General features: G+C 46.6%; 1 long non-coding RNA gene across 7 annotated transcripts in view; it reads right to left on the bottom strand.

The window, feature by feature from the left end:
* LOC310900511 overlaps positions 1 to 13,537 on the bottom strand; it is a 30,612-nt gene that overhangs the window by 13,741 nt on the left and 3,334 nt on the right. For 3 of the 7 annotated variants that reach the window (XR_014585168.1, XR_014585172.1, XR_014585173.1), the window contains 3 exons: positions 9,884 to 13,508; positions 6,363 to 6,587; positions 1,931 to 6,259 (listed from right to left, as the gene is read on the bottom strand). This is a non-coding gene — a long non-coding RNA (uncharacterized lncRNA). Of the gene's footprint in view, positions 1 to 1,930; positions 6,260 to 6,362; positions 6,588 to 9,883; positions 13,509 to 13,537 lie in introns of those variants that run through there. The other 4 variants (XR_014585169.1, XR_014585167.1, XR_014585170.1 and 1 more) reach the window with 4 other exon arrangements.

The following is a 13,537-nucleotide window of genomic DNA, read 5'->3' as shown; positions in this document are numbered from 1 at the left end:
GTCAATGCTGCTGCATCCCTTGTGCTGTTCCCCTTCAGGCTTCTTTTGGATCTATTTATTACCTCAGCCATCTGCCAGCTCTGGTGGAGAAGCCCTGCATCTCTGTCTGCAGGGCCACTTTGCTCATGGGCTGTTCGGGGCCTGTTGGGTAGTTTCAGAGGGGTGTTGCCTGTGGTATCCAAGTCCAATTTAATATGTCTATGGTATCTTTTCCTCCTGGTGTGTGTTTGATCTGTTTATTTCGTTGCAGGTGAATATTTGTGTATCTGCACAATTAATTCCTCTACATGCAATACTGCAATGAGTTACAGTAATTTAATGACTAAAATATAATTAGATGTGGGGTTTAGCATCTCACTTCCATATTCTATGCCAGAAGTGTGTCCTTTCTATATCTTAGGACTTGTATTGACAGCTGAGCCCTGGGAAAGTGAATACTGGTACAGAGGGAGGTTACAATATGACCAGAAGGGAATGTTGACTGTCTGGGTAAGTCTCAGGAAACAGCAGAACTCCTATAGTGGCACCTGAAGAAGAGGACAGGGAGAGGAACACTTGTCTCAAGACCAATGAGAAGACCGGCTTTCTCTTGTTAACTCAGAGCGAAGCTAAAATCTACCTCTTCCCTCAGCACTAAAGACTAGAGAAGACAGGATTCATGGAACCAAACGGTTATTAACCAAGTGGCACAGGCTGAGGTTTAAGTATATTCCTATTTCCCTTTCTTAATGTCTTCAGTTCCCTACAAACATGACAAATGCCAAGCATTTATTTATTTCAGCGTTCAGTTGTTTCTGTGGTTCAAGGACAAGAAACCATACTGTTTATTCTCCGCATCTTGAAATAGAAGTAAACGCTGCAAAACAGTGATAGCAATTGTTCATGGGAGGGATCCAGTTCATTGAAGCCTTGTGTTTAAATGTGGCTGAGCTGAGAATCTACTGAATTACTGATTTACACTCAAACGTGTTATCTAATGGCACTGGGAGGGAGACATACCCTGATCTAATTCTGTACCAGGCACCCAGAAAATGAAGAATCCATGACCCAGAGAGGGGCCTATCAGACATTATCCCCCTCCCCAAAAAATAGTCACCCATGTATGAAGAGTAACAAGTGTAAGAAGGGAGAATTTCCTGAATTGCCAGTCTAACAACAACAGTGATACTGCAACTGTATTAGCAGCAAAGAGTGGAGTACAAATGAGCAAACCACAGCATTTCTGTGAGCTCTGTAAACTGTGCTCCAGAACAGGGTTTTCAAGAGGTAACAACAGCCCTCGGAAGAAAGGGAGTAATAAGGCTGTATCCAGTGATACTCCTAGGTTTTTCAGGGCAGACTGACTGGGAACCACTGACCTAGTCTACACAGTTATCAGTTTGTGGCATTTGTACCTCATCTGTTCGTATTTGTGATTATACAGCAGCACTTACTTATCAAAGCAGAAGTTTTTGTATCTATAGATACTACAAATATTTACTTCTCTTCATATAGGTATGTTCTGAGATACTCTCTGTAGCTCTTAATTCTTGTAGAGGAGATGTGCTGCCCAAGGGCCACATGCATAAAATGGCATCGGTGCCATTGGCAGCAGGCTCCTAGGATGCCCTGCTATGTGCAGCAGAGGGGAGAGAAAGAAGAGGTCATCTGGGCCAGCTCTGCAAGAAAATTTATGTAATGAGCTGATTACCAGAAGATAATGATGTGTTTAATCAAAGGCCACCTGGAAATGAAGCATGTTGTTTACCCCGTGTACTCTGTTATGTGATCTATAGATAAACTAACTGTCCAACAGAATTTAAACAGTTGTTAATTTATTTTCTTTAGTACTCTAGAGTAAAGGAAAAATAAAATTCAGAGTTAAATCAGAATTAATGCACAGGGGGATGAATGCTGGAAGCAGAAGAGGAAACTGCCTGTACAAACTTACCATTTCAGTCCTCCTGAGAGTACTGTGCTAGGGAAATTCAGCGTTACAAACTGGGCTGCGCAGTAGTGCCCAAGACAGATTTACTGCATGCCCTCTGTGTGCCCAACAGGCAGTAACTTACTGGCAAAGCAGTCCCTAGAGCTGTGCCTGCTGCCTGGAAGATTCTGATCCCAGCTTTTTTTGAGAGCTCGTCATTTTTTTTTCCTCTTACTGCCATGCCTGCAGGTCCAGGTAGGAACTGGTTTGTGTCTTACAAAATTCAGACAAGAGCTTGGATTTGTCTCCATCTGCTTACATAACCCATTCCCATTCTCTGCATCACAGCTCAGCTAGGACAGATAAAACACAAAGAACAAACTCATTGGTGACAAGACATATTCCCACTTAATTAAGATGCAAAATTGAGCTATAAATCAATGTGCTTTAAGCATACTTCAGTTCTGATGAAATTGTAAAAATTGCCCACATCTGAACGTGTTACCTCAGAAGGTTAACAGGTATATGTAGACCGCAGAAATTAATGATCCAGAAAAAATAAGTTACTGGAGGCCTCAAAAGACCCCTATATAAAAAGTCTTCTTTGTATCATCTCTGCAAAGACAGGTTTTAGTAGAAAATGTCTGACAATGCCTCTGTACATCCTAATCACCAAATTTAGTTGAAAACAATCTGTAGCATGATGCTACAGATCTGGTACAAGAGGCACAAGGTGCTGTTGACCCAAGTTTAGCGTGGTACAAAACTCAGCTATTTGTATTTAGCAGATGATAATCACAAATAGCTGAACAAAACCATTTTCCCATACAAAGAATTGAACACTGAGTACTAATATGTTCACGTTTACTCTAACAGAGTCCAGGTGAGATCAGAGCTGCCACATGCAAGTCAGAGCTTAGCTCATGCAGGCTGCTCCCTTGCATCACCTTCCGATACCTGTACCCAAGGGACCACAGCAGCAGTGGTTGGAGGCACCTCTGCAGGTGTCGAGCCCAACCTCCCGCTAGCAATAGTGCTGTTGCCATCAGGCTAACCGTGCTACACTTAGAAACCTCCCATGACAGAGCCTGCTATTCCTTTCAGTAGCCTGTGCCAGTGCTGCCCTGCTCACATTATGAAGAATTTTTATGTCCTGCCTGAGTTTCCCAAATCACAACTTGTAACCATTCCCTCTGCCTTTTTATTACCATCTATTACTACCAAGAGTTTGGTTTGACTGCCTTTGTTACGCCCCTCAAATACTTACAGTCTACAATTCGATCCCCCTCCCCTCCTCAATCCTTAATCTCTACGCCACACAAAGGGACCCCAAGATCCACAATATTTGCTCACAGATCACATGCCCTGGGCCCCTGACATGCCTCAATAACCCTCCTCTGCACCCCTTCCACCTTCAGGTGGTATCCAGTCTCTCTGCTAGTGCTGGTTTCTGTTACAAACAGGATGCCAACAAGTGGACCACTGAATCTTAACTCAAACCCACCAGATCCACTTAAATCCACTGGATCCTAGGGTGTTTTGCTTTTGGGGTCACAGTGGAGAGAGGAACAGTCTGGAATATCAGAACAATTTTAGTCCAGTTAGCATCAGCCCCATCCTGTTCCTGCTATTTTAAGTGTATGACCCATCTTAGGAGGACCTGACTCTGCACAGAAATTGAACAGGTTAATCAGTTAAAGGTCCATCTCCCCAAGACGGTAAGTGTCCGGAGTACGGCAGGCAGTCAGATCTGATTTTCGTTCACAGCCAGGGCTTGTGCTCAGATAGGCATCACGGAGAGTATCAACCACTTCCACTGCTCCAGGAAGAAGGGGAGAGGGGATGAAGTCAGTAGAAGTGCAGTATCTTTCCCTCTCTTCAGAATAAAGGCTTATGATAAGTCCTCTGGATAGTCAAAGTTCTAACCCTGGGTAGGCATTTCCCATCTGATTTCTATTCCACCTCTGGCCTTTTCTTATGTTGCTGCCAAGCACCCCCTCCCACAAAATCCCCGTGTGTAGTGGACTGTCTCCTGTCTAACACCTGGGAATTTCTTTGGGTACCCTCCTTCCCTTTTTCTGCCTGTAAGAACACAGCTTAGCAGTAGTGTGCAATGAACTGACTGGCCTAAAGGCTGAGCCCTCCTTCACCATCACCCGGTGTTTCTTTCCTTAACTCAAGTACTCAGTGCTGGTGGGTGAGCTAAGGAGGAGGTCATTTGCTCACAATACAGATTTTTCCAATCTCTTCCATGTACACATCTCAAAGCTCTTCCAAAAGACAGGTCAGAACCATTACACTCTGGAAAGTTAAGAGCAAGGCTAATTTACAACAAAATGCGATGAAAAAGAAACAGAAGTGAGGCAAGATACAATGAAACATTCTCCAAATATTTTTGTTGAAACTATAGAGAGAGTAAAAAGTGAGTCAGACCAGAAGACATACTGCTTCACTTTTCTTTGTTGTTGGGAAGTCAGCGCTTTACACTAGCTTTTAGCTTCCTTCTAGGTGAATTTAAAATTCATTCTGTATTTACTGAGGAAGGCCAGAAGAATCAATAAAGGGCTTGGCTTTCTAGAGCTGATCTTCTCACCAATCATTTCTGTCTCTGTTCCGCACAAAGGGCTTAGATAAGAAGGTTTTGTTTTTGTTTTCTTTCTCCTTAATGGATAGCTTTCTTAATTAATATGGGGGAAAAATTACTGCAATTTTGCTGTGGCAAATTAAAACCAAAATGAGGTAGCAAAGAGCATGGTCTGGAGGGGAGGGGGGCGATCAGAGACAGCTATTGATTTTGAAATGATGGAGGAGGCCAGAGGAGAACACACAGACTGGAAAGAAGACTCATCTTTCAAAGCACTGTTCTGGCTTAAAAACAATCAGTCCGGGCAAAGGTGTTGGTTGTTGCTGAAACTTTGAAGTTAGCTTTGTTTTCAAACAGAATTTAAATTTTGGAGAGACTTGCTGGTTTGTAAGGGGATGGCTCCTTAGACACATCTTGAGATTGTGGAGCTAGGAATCGCGGGATGGAGCTGAACATAAGTAAACCTGAGTGTCAAGAAACTCTTAGCAGTGGTGGTAACAACAAATTATTTGTAAATAGTTTCTTCCAAAGAAGAAAAAAAAATGCCATTGCTCACAGCCAAGTAGGCAAAGAAAGGGCAGCAATTATATGCTGAATATGGGACAAGCACCAAGATCTAACACCCTTCTCACTCCCAGTTGTTGCATAGCATGTCCCATCTTTTCTGGAACAGAGAGAACTGATCTGGCATTGTTTTGCCTTGTTGCAGTGACTGAGATCAAGCCTAGGTACAGCTTTTTGCCACTGCAGTCAGCACACTTTCATATACACTTTTTCCCTGTGGCTTTTCAGGCAGCATTCCTCTAAGACTAACGTCAGATGTTAATCTGACCTTTGTGAAATACAGCCAGCACCTGGAAAGACTCCAAGCAAATAGCGCTAATCTTGTAATAAGTGGTTTGTCTGATTGTTCTCATTGCCATGATGAAACCTGACTTTGCAAAAGTGCTGATTATCAGATGTCTGTGACACGTAGTCAGGAAGATTTTAGCCCCACTGCTGCAAACAGGCTGTAGCCATTCTAAATCCAGCTGAATGCTGCATGCAAATAACCCATTTTTTCAGTCCAGAGAGCTGAAAATATGTTGCAGGTCCTTTCTAAGCAAGGGTTTTGTTCACCATGTAGGAGACCTGTCTTCTACTCTTTGCACTGATATTGATTGCTCTATCAAATCCTCATCCCAATGCTGGTGAAAAACTGGCATCTCTTGCTCCTCACACTGGGATGGCAGTTTGTAGGAGTTACTATATCCTTGCTCACAACCTATTTTTTTCCCCTTGCTCTTCCCTCCAAGCAGTGCTACAAGGGCAACAAGATCTGTCATTTTCCCACTACTTCCTCCATCACTGTAGCCAAGATGCTACCATGTCACCTGTTCCCTGCCTGAATCCCAACCATAGGTAACACACAACTAGCTGGCAGTGAGAACTCTTCACTCCTGACACCCTATCCACACTTGAGAACAGCAGAACCTCTCCTGCAACGGTTTCTGGGACTGCTCCTGCTTTTGATGGCTGCTGCTGGATGTCAAACAGAAGTGTAGAGATAGGACCTCTAAGCCCTTCCTGGCCCAGTGCTGTCCGTGTGCTCTAGGAGAGATCTGGGTTTGGCACAGTGCTTTGATGCTTCAGCATTTACCTGGGCTGAAAGTGGAATCAGTCCGCAGGCATCTCCCTCCTCATCACAGGTTTATGCAGCAAGGCAAGTCTTGCACAGTCTTATCACTTCCATTGTCTACTCCACTGTCTGTTCTTCCCTTCTCCTAGGACTAAATGATAGGAGAGAAATTAAAGGAAAATAAGATCCCAGGTGAGCAAGCATACAGAAACAAAGATATGGCATGCTCTTTCTGATCCCTGTGGACTACTCACCCCTTCCCTTCAGCTGCAATGATCACTGCATGCTTTTGAGGGAACAGCAGAGGCTGCTCGATGCTGAAGGCTGCAATCCCTGTCTCCACAGATCTTTAATACCTCCTTTCCCTGGAAATCACACAAGAAATGCTGTTTTTTTTCAGGTGACTTGGAGCCTACCAAGAAACCATGGGTCCCATCTGGAGAGTAAGTGTGCAGGTACTCAGCATTGAACATCATTTTCTGCAGCAGAAAAGCAGGAGAGAGGGAGAGAAACATTAGTCATAGAGTTGCTTAATTGAGATCTAATAGCCAAGGTCAGTGCTCAGCCAAGAATAGATAGCAGAAGCCTCCCATGGTGTATTTTTGTGATGAGATGTTCATAGCACACAGACTGATCTATTATTGGTTTTCACTATGAAAAATTTAGCTATCTCCTGGAATATGCTCAAATCTATTTTGCATCATTTCCTTGCTTTTTCATTTAAAAATATGTTTCCAATGAGACCTCATGACAGCGCAAATTAGCAAATCTCAGCTGAGTAGAGATTGCTCTGCTTTCACTGAAATGTAGCTCTCTCTTCCTTTGCCAGAAGAGACAAGATGACAATACCTGTTTGTCTGTGTCTAGCATTTTCTGTGCTTTAAACAAAAACCCTTAAAGGCAAAAGGCAGGTACTCAGTGGAATATGCTACAACAGGCACACCAGTGAGGAGCTTCTAGCTGTGTTCTGCATGTCTGCCATGTTCCAGTGCAGCAGAAGGGACGTGATGACCTTACTTTCTGGTCTACAGCACCTCTCTGGTCTCCTGTGGCACTTCAGCCTACAGGACTGGGGTGACCATCTACTTGCTTTGTTCTTTATAGCTTTTGCATATGGGTCTGTGCAAGAAGCATCAGTGTTCTTCCTCAGCCCACGCATGTCCAAACGTTTTAGGCTACAAAGCCTTTCTTTCTCCTTTTTTTCTCCACAGACCACAAAGCAGCCAGCTCTCCAAACCTTTAACTGAGAGCACAGGAGGGAGATGATTAACATGGCCTCACAGCCCACCAAGTACTAAACCTAGAGAGCTGATGAAAAAATTAAGCCTTCTGAAGATGAAAGGAGTAAGGTCTCTGAAGATGAAAGGAATAAGGTCTCTGAGGAACGCATTTTAGCTCCTCTGGTCCCTGGAAGATGCAGCTGTACTTTCTCTGCCAGGGGCTGCAGCACAGAACATGATCTGATCCAACTCAGTAGGAACAGCAAACACAACCTGTGTGGGCACTAATGGCAAATGTGAATACACTAGGTGCACGGAGGCAGGATGCTCTGGTGCACAGTTGCTTTGTCCTTAGAGTCTTGCAGTACCTATCGCTGGTGAGCTCTGTCCTTAGAGTCTTGCAGTACCTATCGCTGGTGAGCTCCAAGCTCCTGGTGGTGCTAGGGTTGAAGTGGTTCACTGTGGAGCTCCCTAGAGCACCTCCTCTTGCAGTGTGGGTGCAAGGTCCTCCAACAGCCAGCTCTCTGCAAACGCACACCACGTGCCTAAGAAGTGCCAGCTGGCTCGCCCCACTGCTCGCAAGGACACTGCGTGGACAATGAAGTATCACAGCAATTCAAACCCCAGCCCTCCTGTCTTTGCGCTGCACCAGCCACCAGTAGGCGGTCTTTGCACTGCACTGCACTAACCAGTAGGACATACCCAGACAGTGCCCCCTGATCAAATGTACAGGAAAAAAAGAGACATCCCTGTGTTTACCACTCTCCCAGTCTGGAGAGCGGGCAGCAGAGTCCTCATTCATTCTCAATAGAGGGAGAGTGGTCTGGGCCTCCCAGAACAACCCACAGACATTAGTGCTTGGGAGCCTGGCATCTGGCAGGGAGAAGAGAGCAGAGTGTGGTCACCATGGCAATGCTTCGCCTCATTTAACGGCCAAGTAACCTCTTGTGTCCTTACACGCAGCCATTCCCACACAGCTGCACAGCACAGGCAGCCACACGCAGAGCAGCCCCCGGCCCACAGCCGCCCCACACACGGGGCACGGATGTACCGCATCCCCTGCCGGGCAGCATTCCCCCCATAGGATGCACACAACAGGCACGTGCTGAGCAATACGCATTCCTTCAGCTCTCTCTCCCTCATATCCCCTGGGCCTTTAGATACCAGCCAGACTCGCAGCCCCTGCTCCTGCTGCAGGAGCTATAGGTCCTGCTGCTGTGCAGGAATACGAGGCTTTAAAAGCACAAAAATCAACACGTGCCCAGCCAGCTGCCAAAAGATGCACACTCCATGTCTCCCCCAGCCTTGCCACAGCACCTGCCCACAGCTCTCGTGCAGTTTATTCTTGGATGTGTTTTGCTTTGATTCTGTGGCATGAACAAGGAATAAATTGAGATTTGTCTCATTCAGTTTCCTCTGTTTCTGCTTCTAAGGAAAAAAATGTCCCTGAGAAACAAATCTATAACAGGACCGTGTGCCCCTCTGCAGTACAAACTCATGGGAAGCTGGTGGTCAGGTCAGTTGGTGCTCCTCACTGGGCCCTGCTGCTCACATTTCTTGGCAGATAACTATAGGAAATCAATCTCAATTCTGTTTCTCCTCAAAGCACCCTGTGGGTCCCTGTGGCTCAGCTCCTTGCTGATAGCAGGGCTATCAAAAATAGCAAAAGCACGGAACAGCAGCGACTGATTTCACAGCATAGCAGGAGCTCAGCAGGAACGTAGTAGGAGCTGCGTCCCTAACCCCTCTGCCATGCAACAGCCAGGTATCACTCCGTATCAAACGGCTCAAACTCAGATCTCATTTACACCACCAGACACAGCCTGGAGACCTCTCCAAAGCTCCCACTGTCACAGCGGGTTCCCCAGTTCTTCCAGGAGGTGCCGGCATGGTTAGAGGTTGGGCAGGATTACTGTGGTGGGCACAGACCAGCCCTCACCCAGGCCAGGTGGCAAGCAGAAACCCCTCAGCCATACATACGTGACAGCTCCAGCTAAAAGGGCCCACCAGAGCCAGCAGGCACACACTCGTTGGAGCCTGAAGTTCCCATCTCACACAGTACCGGTGTCCTTTTCTGCCTTGTGCAGCAGCGAGCTTTAACTAGCACTTAGCAAATGGTCATGGGTGGCCCGTCTTGTGAGGGTGACAGCCACCAGGGTCCAAGGGGTTGCTAAAACCACGTCCTGCCCATATCCTTTTGGATTTATCCTCCTCTTTGTGAAGCTCTCAAGCTCACCCCGTTTACTTGGCTCTCTTTCTCTTTCCCTACCCCTCCTAAAAGCATCCCAGCATCAACATCCTCAAGCCTGAATGCCCTAATCCTGAGTGATCCAGCTATCACAGCCAGTGCTCTGATGTATGTGTGTGAGGACACAGCTGGAGTGAGATTTCCCCACCCAGCTGCCCAGCTCCTCTGGACAAGGCGGCCCCAGTTCTCCCGGTAGTGGTCAGAGTTGCACAGCCCATCCTCCCCTGTCCAAGAGGTGACAGGGATCTGCGCACAGCAATTCACGTCCTCACCCCAGCTCCCCTCTGTCCACCACCACCATGGCTACCTGCACACCTGGCCGTGGCTGGCCTCTGCGGCCTGCAGAAGCGCAGGCCTTGCCGTGAGCCCTGCACAGGAGGTGGGACCCGGGCAGGGTCCCTGCTGCCTGCCTGCAGCCGAGCTGGGATTGCTCCAGCACGCAGTAAAGGCGCCTAATGCCTGAGCACACACTTCCCTCTTACGGCCGTGCCTGATACAGCAACCACTCAGGCCTGCAGCAACTTCTCTGGGGTTTAGCTATGTCTTTTGTCAGCTCATCTACTTCCCTTCATCCAGATTTTTCTAAACAGGAAAGGGAGGAGAACAGAAACCTGCGAAACTGTGCTTGGTACCTGAAGGGGGACAAACTGCTCCTTCCTTCATTCCTTCTCCACACTAAGGTTTGGTCACTGCTCACGTGCTAGTGTACTTGCTATCTCTCTCCTTCTCTTTACGTTGCTCTCTTCTCATGTGCCACCTTTTTAACAGCATCAGAAAGGGACAAAATGAAAACCATCAACAAAGACGTGTTTTCAAGGGAACACTATAGCCTTATATACCCTCTTTCTCTGTTCAGAGGACAAAATACCTCATCCCAGCTCACAATAAACACATAATGCTTGCTGCCACTAATTCCTTGGCTGATGAAGCTCTCTGCTAGGCCGACTGACCCAGCTGGCCACCACGCTGTTCTTGTCAGCCTCAGCCACCCACCCTGCTGCTCTACAACCCCTATGGCAGCTCTTCAGTGCAAACTGCCTGGGTGAGGAGCTGCAGCTTATTCCCCTTCAGCCAACACATGGCCAAAGGTCGGTGACTCTTTGCACACAGAGAGACTTCCTGCAGACTTGTACCAAGTGCTCAGGGTGTTCCCAGCTGACCAGAATTATTAATGCCGATATCTTCACAGTCAGAAACTGGGGGCTAAAGTGACAAAGAGAGTTGAAGCTGAGCCAAGGAAGCCAGGGTAGCAGCTACATGGGAGGAGGCCACAGCACAGGACAAGCATCCTGCGGTTCTCAAATGTGCTGCAACCGAGGGGCTGCAGCAGTCAGGGGCTCTTCACACGGGGAACAAGCACAGCCACCAACATGACACTGTATGGAACAGTCTCTTCTGCTCCCCCATCAATAGTGCCAGTGGCCTACAGGGCCTTTTCGTTCCGTTCTTCACAGGGGAAAAGGTGAATAAGGGGGAACCTGAGCCGACTCCTGCGGTACCAACAATATTGTCACAAGAAGCAGAAACCGCTGTGGTCCTCCTTGAAGTCAGCCATAACAGTCTAGTCTAGCTTCTGCCAGGCTCAGTGCCTTTAACCATCTCTCAAAGCGCTCTGCAGCTATTGATAAAACGAGGCCACATCTGCTCTGAGCTCGTTTGCCAGGGTACTAATGGGAGGAGTGTTTGGGGTCTCTTCCATATAGCCAAAAGTCTTAGGTGCACACCCTTAGAAGTGCTTAAAAAGAAGTTAGGAATTAAACTGTCATGGGGATCTGTGCTCTAATGAGAATGCAGTTATATTGGTATTGAATGTTTTTTGCTGATATAGCTGACAGTGCTCGGAAAAGTTCTGTTCAAAAAAAAAAAAAAGAAAAAAGAGCCCTATTCTGCTGACATAAGCTGCCTGCACATAAGGAGGGCTTCACTGGTACAACTCTGCTGCTACAGCGATATCACACACATTTACATGTAAATTAGGGCTTTGTTTACACTGCACAGATGCAGCCTTTCACTTCATCCTGGATGGGGAGGGTAATAGTCTCACTATCCTGGTTTTAGAGACTAAGAAAGCAATGCACCAAAAAAAAAGAAAAAACACCCTCTGGCTCAGTATCACCCGACACGGAGGGCAGAAAAGACACAGAACCTGGCCATTGGCTACGCAGACAGGACCTTTTTCACTGCTGGAGCTGGGGAGACAAGTGTCATTAAATAAGAGCCCCCAACACACCAAGTACGCAGGGTCAAACCCCTGATGTGTTGGAGCTGGGGGAGGCAAGAGTGAACTCTCCAGAGAGCCCTGAACCTGACGGGAGACTGAGGCCTGTTTAGATGCAGGAAGCACTGTCGGCAAGGAAATGAACCTGAGAGCTAAGGGAATTTTCTACTACAGCTCTTCACCACTCACCAAACTGAGCAGCAACAGGCATGAGTGGCAATGAAAGTCCACGGAGGAGGAACATGAAAGCTGAAGCAGTACAAGTGGTTAACAGCATATCACAGGAACCACATATGAGACCAGAAGCTGCTGAAATGACCTTGCTTCCAACCACTATTTCCCAAGTGTATGCGCACTTAAATCACCTCCGTTCTGCCACTGCTCCTGTATCTTGGCCACAGACTCTCTCAGGCTACATTTCCTTTAACAAAAGCCAACAAAAGCCAAGAATGATGATAAAGCAGTAGATTCCATCTCAGCCATTCATTCCCAAAGCTGCCTCTCCTGCTTTGTTAAAACACAGAACTCACCAATTTTGCTAGGACAGTTTTAACCCACAGCAACTTCTCTCGGTGGTGAATCCAAGGGTTTCTGGAGCTGCAGCCTTTGTTGGCCCTACAATGCCAGTAAGTGACCTGAGAGAAGACACGTCACCACACATCTCCACTGTGTTGGCATAAGAAAAGATTCAGACCTAAGTCTCCAGAAAAAGCAGGTGTTGCCAAGGGTTGGGTGAAACGTAGTGAAAGTGGGTGGATGCTGCTGCTGGCCTCAAGTTAGCTGTGACGAACAGCCCGGCTCCGTTATGGAGAAACGCCGGTCTCCACTCCAAAACACTACCCAAGTCACTGCCCAAAGGAAAGGTAAATATTCAGAAAGTTGAACTGTGTGGATGGAGGAATTTTCTGAATACTATTTTTTACAGAGTCTTGAGGATGAGGGACACGAGGAAAAACAGATAAAGCATAGAGAAGAAGGCTCCAAACATGGCTAGGACAATCTTGGCAGTCAGCCTTGAGTGAAGCCTAGAGGATAAACAAGTTTGGTACAGTTATCTACTTCTTTCTTAACTGAAGGATTAAAGCTGTACGTATCAGAAGGAATAATAACTGCAGGTGGTTAAGTTAGTCTGTTGCTAATCCCTGCTAACTCACTGGATTCCCTCCCATGCCCTGTTTTGCTGGCCAACACCCTGATCCTCCATCCCACCCCCTCCTACATCTCTGTTTTCCTCTGGCTCATCAGACCAGCCTTTAGACACATCTTTCAGTACCTACATCCTCTCAGGCCTCTTGCACCTCCGATCACAAATCTCCCACTCTGACACCTTTCCCATTTCACCACAAGAACATTGTACAAGCCTGGCTGGTTTCTCCAGGCAAAGACACTGAGCAGCAAACACTTCACAGTGTTTACAAATTCTGGTCCAAATCAGTGTGCCCAAATCACCCGAATCAGAGAACCCTTGAATGGGTTCAATCAAGGCTTCAATACAAAAAAATAAATAAAAAAAAAAAAGAGAGAGAGAAAAGAATAGCCTGGACAGGGTCTTTTTTTAGCATTACATAGATTTCGAGCTTACTTTATTTCCAGGTAATATTATTTATTTTAATAATATTATTCTCTTAGAGCCAGTGAGGTAAAACACAAGCTGTGGTGGGCCTGGAACTGCGTCATTCTCTGCAGAAGGCATTAAGGACTGGGAGGGTCTCTCCTAGAACAAAATTATAACTCTCAGCTTAG

Source organism: Anser anser (genome assembly GCF_964211835.1).
Source record: "Anser anser genome assembly, chromosome: 5".
NCBI classification, from domain to species: Eukaryota; Metazoa; Chordata; class Aves; order Anseriformes; family Anatidae; genus Anser; species Anser anser.
The sequence above is the reverse complement of the archived record's forward strand: the minus strand, read 5'-3'. Positions and strand labels throughout refer to the sequence as shown.